Below are 6,000 nucleotides of genomic sequence, written 5' to 3'. Positions count from 1 at the left end.
TGGCTGGGAATCCACTGGAATCTTCAGTCACACCGCCTTTCCATCCCCCAGAAGAAAAGGAAGGAAATAGCAGGGTCTGTCAAGCGACTACTGAAATCCAAACGCATTTCAAGACGACAGCAGGAACGAGTTCTAGGCTCTCTACAATTCGCCTCAGTGACAAACCCAGTGCTTCGTGCACAGCTAAAGGATGCCGCGGGAGTTTGGAGACGATCGGCATCCATCGCTCGAAGAGACCTCAAGAGACGGCTTCCAAACAGACTTCGATGCCTCCTAAAGCCGTGGTCGGAAGCAATGGCCCTGAAAAGGTCCATTCCTCTCCAACACCCTCCTCCATCACTCAACATCCACACGGATGCCTCACTGGAGGGCTGGGGAGGTCACTCCCACCTGAAACAAGCTCAAGGGACCTGGTCTCCACTATTCAAGACGTTCCACATAAACATCTTGGAGGCCATGGCGGTCCTTCTTACTCTGAAGAAGCTATCCCCGCCGCCCTCGATCCACATCCGTCTAACCCTAGACAACTCGGTGGTAGTTCGTTGTCTCAATCGCCAAGGCTCAAGATCGCCCCAGATAAATCAGGTGCTTCTCCCAATCTTCCGTCTGGCGGAGAAGAAGAAGTGGCACCTGTCTGCAGTTCACCTACAAGGATTCCGCAACGTGACAGCGGATGCTCTATCTCGGACAAACCCGATAGAGTCGGAATGGTCTCTAGACGCAAGATCATTCTCCTTCATCTCTCATCAAGTCCCAGAACTTCAGATAGATCTCTTTGCAACGAGCGACAACAATCAACTTCCTCTGTACGTAGCCCCGTACGAGGACCCCAAAGCAGAAGCGGTGGACGCCATGTCACTGGACTGGAACAGATGGTCGAAGATATACCTGTTCCCTCCCACCAACCTTCTGTTGAAAGTCCTCTCCAAATTGAGAACCTTCAAAGGGACAGCGGCCCTAGTGGCTCCCAAGTGGCCCCGGAGCAACTGGTACCCCCCTGGTCCTGGAGCTGCAGCCCAAGCTGATCCCTCTCCCGGGCCCAGTTCTCTCTCAACAAGTACAGAAGTCGACTGTCTTCGCTTCATCATCGAAAATCAAGGACCTTCATCTCATGATTTTCTCTCCCTTGCCGCAAAGAAGAGGTTTGGGATCTCGAAGAAAAGTCTAGACTTCCTAGAGGAATACAAGACCGAATCCACGAGACGGCAATATGAATCATCCTGGAGGAAATGGGTCTCCTTTGTTAAAGCAAAAAATCCTAAAGAAATCACCATTGATTTCTGTATGTCCTTCTTCATTCACCTTCATGGACAAGGATTAGCAGCCAATACGATTTCAACCTGCAAATCGGCTTTGACTAGACCAATTCTATATGCTTTCCAAATTGATCTGTCCAGCGACATCTTTAACAAATTGCCGAAAGCATGTGCTCGCCTACGCCCAGCACCCCCTCCGAAACCGATCTCCTGGTCACTAGACAAGGTGCTCCATTTCGCCTCCAACTTGGACAATGATTCATGCCCCCTCAAGGATCTGACTCAGAAAGTTATATTTTTATTTGCTCTCGCCTCGGGAGCTCGAGTCAGCGAAATAGTGGCATTATCAAGAGAAGAGGGACACATCCTGTTTGCTGATTCAGGAGAAGTGACCCTCTCCCCTGATCCGACGTTTCTCGCCAAAAATGAATTACCCACCAAAAGATGGGGCCCTTGGAGAATATGCCCCCTGAAGGAGGATGTCTCTCTATGTCCAGTAGAGAGTCTCAAGGTCTATCTTCGCAGAACTTCGAACTTTGGTGGAGGCCAACTCTTCAAAGGAGAAACATCGGGCAGCGACCTGTCACTGAAACAATTAAGAGCGAAAATCACCTACTTCATTCGCAGAGCGGATCCGAACAGTACACCCGCTGGTCATGATCCTAGAAAAGTGGCATCTTCTCTGAACTTCTTTCAGAGCATGGACTTTGAGAGCCTTAAAAACTTTACGGGCTGGAAGTCCTCGCGAGTTTTCTTTAAACATTATGCGAAACAAGTGCACGAAATCAAACATTTTGTGGTAGCCGCAGGTAGTGTTATGAAACCTGCACCTAACTCTGCGTAGAACAGTGAGTTACTTGGGACTCTAACTCTTCGGGTGCCTATGTTGACCCTCGAGTGATTCATAGTGATGTCTAAAAACACTTAGTGCTTTTATAACTGTTCTTATCCCAGGTGAAATGTCATAGTGTCACACAAGTGCCGCATGCCTTGAGCATGATGTGTTGTTTAAAGACTTGCGTTCCTCGAGAACGAGTACCTACTAATCCTGAAATTCCTTTTCAGACTCAAGAGCAAGCCTTTATTTCTATGTACATTATTATTACTGTAAATGAACTTTACTTTTGCTGTAAATTATTTAATTTCTGCATTGTGAAATAAAATTTCTATTTTATTACTTATGCGTCTCTTTCAGCTCCTACTTACTATGAAATACATACTGTCATAGTTTTATTTATTCCTCCTTTCCTATGGTCATGAAGAATTTAAGATGTCTAATCCTAAATTATATTCACCTTGTCTCAGTAAGGTTCCTACACGAATACTTACTTCTGATAATCAGGAGATGAACTCTACACACAGTGCCCAACCACCACTGGCCTACTTCAGAATGTTCCTATACAAATATCAAACATTCTGCTTCATCTCTAAGTTCTTAAAAGTTCTTCTGTCAAGATGAATAGCCCTTCAATACCACTTTGACGTCGGCATAGCCCATGGGAACTTCCTACCAATGGGGGGCAGGATACTTCGTTCCTATGGTTCTTACCTAAGATTACTTTGCTGTTTTGTCAATGCCTAGGCACTTAACTCTGGGGGAAAATCTACCACGATACATTGATTCTCTGGTACTCTTCCATCAGGACGCCATGGCTTGAGCCCAAAAAACGGATTTTGAGCGAAGCGAAAAATCTATTTTTGGGTGAGATAGCCATGGCGTCCTGATGGACCCTCCCTACTACTTCGTTCAGTTTGTTCCCACCCTACACAATTGTATCATGGTGATGGGCAGCAACTGGCGCCAGGATAAAGACGCGCGTGACGTCATTAGAGCAATGGCGTCCGTTTGTTTACGTCTCGAGTATCAGTAGTAGCCACGAGTGAGATTAGCTGTGGAACGGCTCCCAGCTATTCTCAGCCCTTTCACACCGAAGCATTAACTCTGTTCGGGGTGGAGATAGCTATGTGGCACGTTCAGACATGCGTGTCCCCTGTTGTATTACGATGTCTTAAAGGGAAACCTTTGAGATACTCGCTCCAGAAGTTAGAATTCTGTGATAACCTGTGGTTAAATTCTCTGGGAATATCTTAGTAGTCTTATACCCAAGGAAGCTACCAAACAGGAACCTTCCATCAGGACGCCATGGCTATCTCACCCAAAAATAGATTTTTCGCTTCGCTCAAAATCCGTTATTTAGTCCTAGTTATGTTTTCATGTCATAATGTGTACTAATAAGTCCTAGATTAAGACTTTGCAACAGTAATAGCAAAGGTGAAAACTTTGGTGCTTACATACAATAATGTTCAGTATTAAAGTGTGTTCTGACTTGCATCAAAACCCATGTTGTATGAACAGAATTCCGTTTTAATGCGAGGACATACTGTATAGTAAATAACGAGTTAAATCTCTTCTAACAAAGTTTTCTCTCTAAATGTGTTAAAATGTTATTTTTATTAATAAAATAAATTTTTGAATATACTTACCCGGTGATCATATGAGCTGTCAGCTCTGCTGCCCGACAGAAAAACCTAAGGACAAAATACGCCAGCGATCGCTATACAGGTAGGGGGTGTACATCAACAGCGCCATCTGTCGAGCAGGTACTCAAGTACTCCATGTAAACACAGAACCAATTTTCTCCTCGGTCCACTGGGTCTCTATTGGGGAGGAAGGGAGGGTCCTTTAATATATGATCACCGGGTAAGTATATTCAAAAATTTATTTTATTAATAAAAATAACATTTTTCAATATTAAACTTAGCCGGTGATCATATAAGCTGATTCACACCCAGGGGGGTAGGTAGAGACCAGCATTACATGTTTACATTATTATGAGCTAAGTATTTTGTATTTAATTTTAGCAGTTATTCAAAATAACAAACATAAAATAAATAAGTACCTGGTAAGGAAGTCGACTTGAACAATTACTCTGCCTTTTTAAGTACGTCTTCCTTACTGAGCCTCGCGATCCTCATAGGATGCTGAGCGACTCCTAGGAGCTGAAGTATCAAGGGTTGCAACCCATACAAAAAGGACCTCATCAAAACCTCTAATCTAGGCGCTTCTCAAGAAAAGAATTTGACCACCCGCCAAATCAACCAGGATGCGAAAGGCTTCTTAGCCTTCCGGACAACCCAAAAACAACAATAAAAAACATTTCAAGAGAAAGATTAAAAAAGGTTATGGAATTAGGGGAATGTAGTGGTTGAGCCCTCACCCACTACTGCACTCGCTGCTACGAATGGTCCCAGGGTGTAGCTGTTCTCGTAAAGAGACTGGACATCTTTAAGATAAAAAGACGCGAACACTGACTTGCTTCTCCAATAGGTTGCGTCCATTATACTCTGCAGAGATCTGTTTTGTTTGAAGGCCACTGAAGTTGCGACAGCTTTAACTTCATGTGTCCTTACCTTCAGCAAAGCATGGTCTTCCTCATTCAGATGGGAATGAGCTTCTCGTATCAACAGTCTGATATAATAGGAAACTGCATTCTTTGACATAGGTAAAGAAGGTTTCTTAATAGCACACCATAAAGCTTCTGACTGTCCTCGAAAAGGTTTAGTTCGTCTTAAATAGAACTTAAGAGCTCTAACAGGGCATAAGACTCTTTCTAGTTCATTTCCAACCAAATTAGAAAGGCTTGGAATATCGAACGATTTCGGCCAAGGACGAGAAGGTAGTTCGTTTTTGGCTAGAAAACCAAGCTGTAAAGAACATGTAGCCGTTTCAGATGAAAATCCGATGTTCCTGCTGAAGGCGTGTATCTCACTGACTCTTTTAGCTGTTGCTAAGCAGACGAGGAAAAGAGTCTTTAAAGTGAGATCTTTAAAGGGGGCTGATTGTAGTGGCTCGAACCTTTCTGACATAAGGAATCTTAGTACCACGTCTAAATTCCAACCTGGTGTGGCCAAACGACGCTCCTTCGAGGTCTCAAAAGACTTAAGGAGGTCCTGTAGATCTTTGTTGTTGGAAAGATCTAAGCCTCTGTGACGGAAGACTGCTGCCAACATGCTTCTGTAACCCTTGATCGTGGGAGCTGAAAGAGATCTTTCCTTCCTCAGGTATAAAAGGAAGTCAGCTATTTGAGTTACAGAGGTACTGGTTGAGGATACTGATACCGACTTGCACCAGCTTCGGAAGACTTCCCACTTCGACTGGTAGACTCTAAGAGTGGATGTCCTCCTTGCTCTAGCAATCGCCCTGGCTGCCTCCTTCGAAAAGCCTCTAGCTCTCGAGAGTCTTTCGATAGTCTGAAGGCAGTCAGACGAAGAGCGTGGAGGCTTGGGTGTACCTTCTTTACGTGTGGCTGACGTAGAAGGTCCACTCTTACAGGAAGAGTTCTGGGAACGTCCACCAGCCATTGCAGTACCTCGGTGAACCATTCTCTCGCGGGCCAGAGGGGAGCAACCAACGTCAACCTTGTCCCTTCGTGAGAGGCGAACTTCTGCAGTACCTTGTTGACAATCTTGAACGGGGGGAATGCATAAAGGTCTAGATGGGACCAATCCAGTAGAAAAGCATCTATATGAACTGCTGCTGGGTCCGGTATTGGCGAGCAATAATTTGGGAGCCTCTTGGTCATCGAGGTTGCAAAGAGATCTATGGTAGGTTGGCCCCATGTGGCCCATAGTCTCTTGCACACATTCTTGTGAAGGGTCCATTCTGTTGGGATGATTTGACCCTTCCGACTGAGGCGGTCCGCCATGACATTCATGTTGCCTTGAATGAACCTCGTTACTAGAG

This window comes from Palaemon carinicauda, chromosome 4 (assembly GCF_036898095.1).
Source record: "Palaemon carinicauda isolate YSFRI2023 chromosome 4, ASM3689809v2, whole genome shotgun sequence".
Taxonomy (NCBI): domain Eukaryota; kingdom Metazoa; phylum Arthropoda; class Malacostraca; order Decapoda; family Palaemonidae; genus Palaemon; species Palaemon carinicauda.
The sequence above is the reverse complement of the archived record's forward strand: the minus strand, read 5'-3'. Positions refer to the sequence as shown.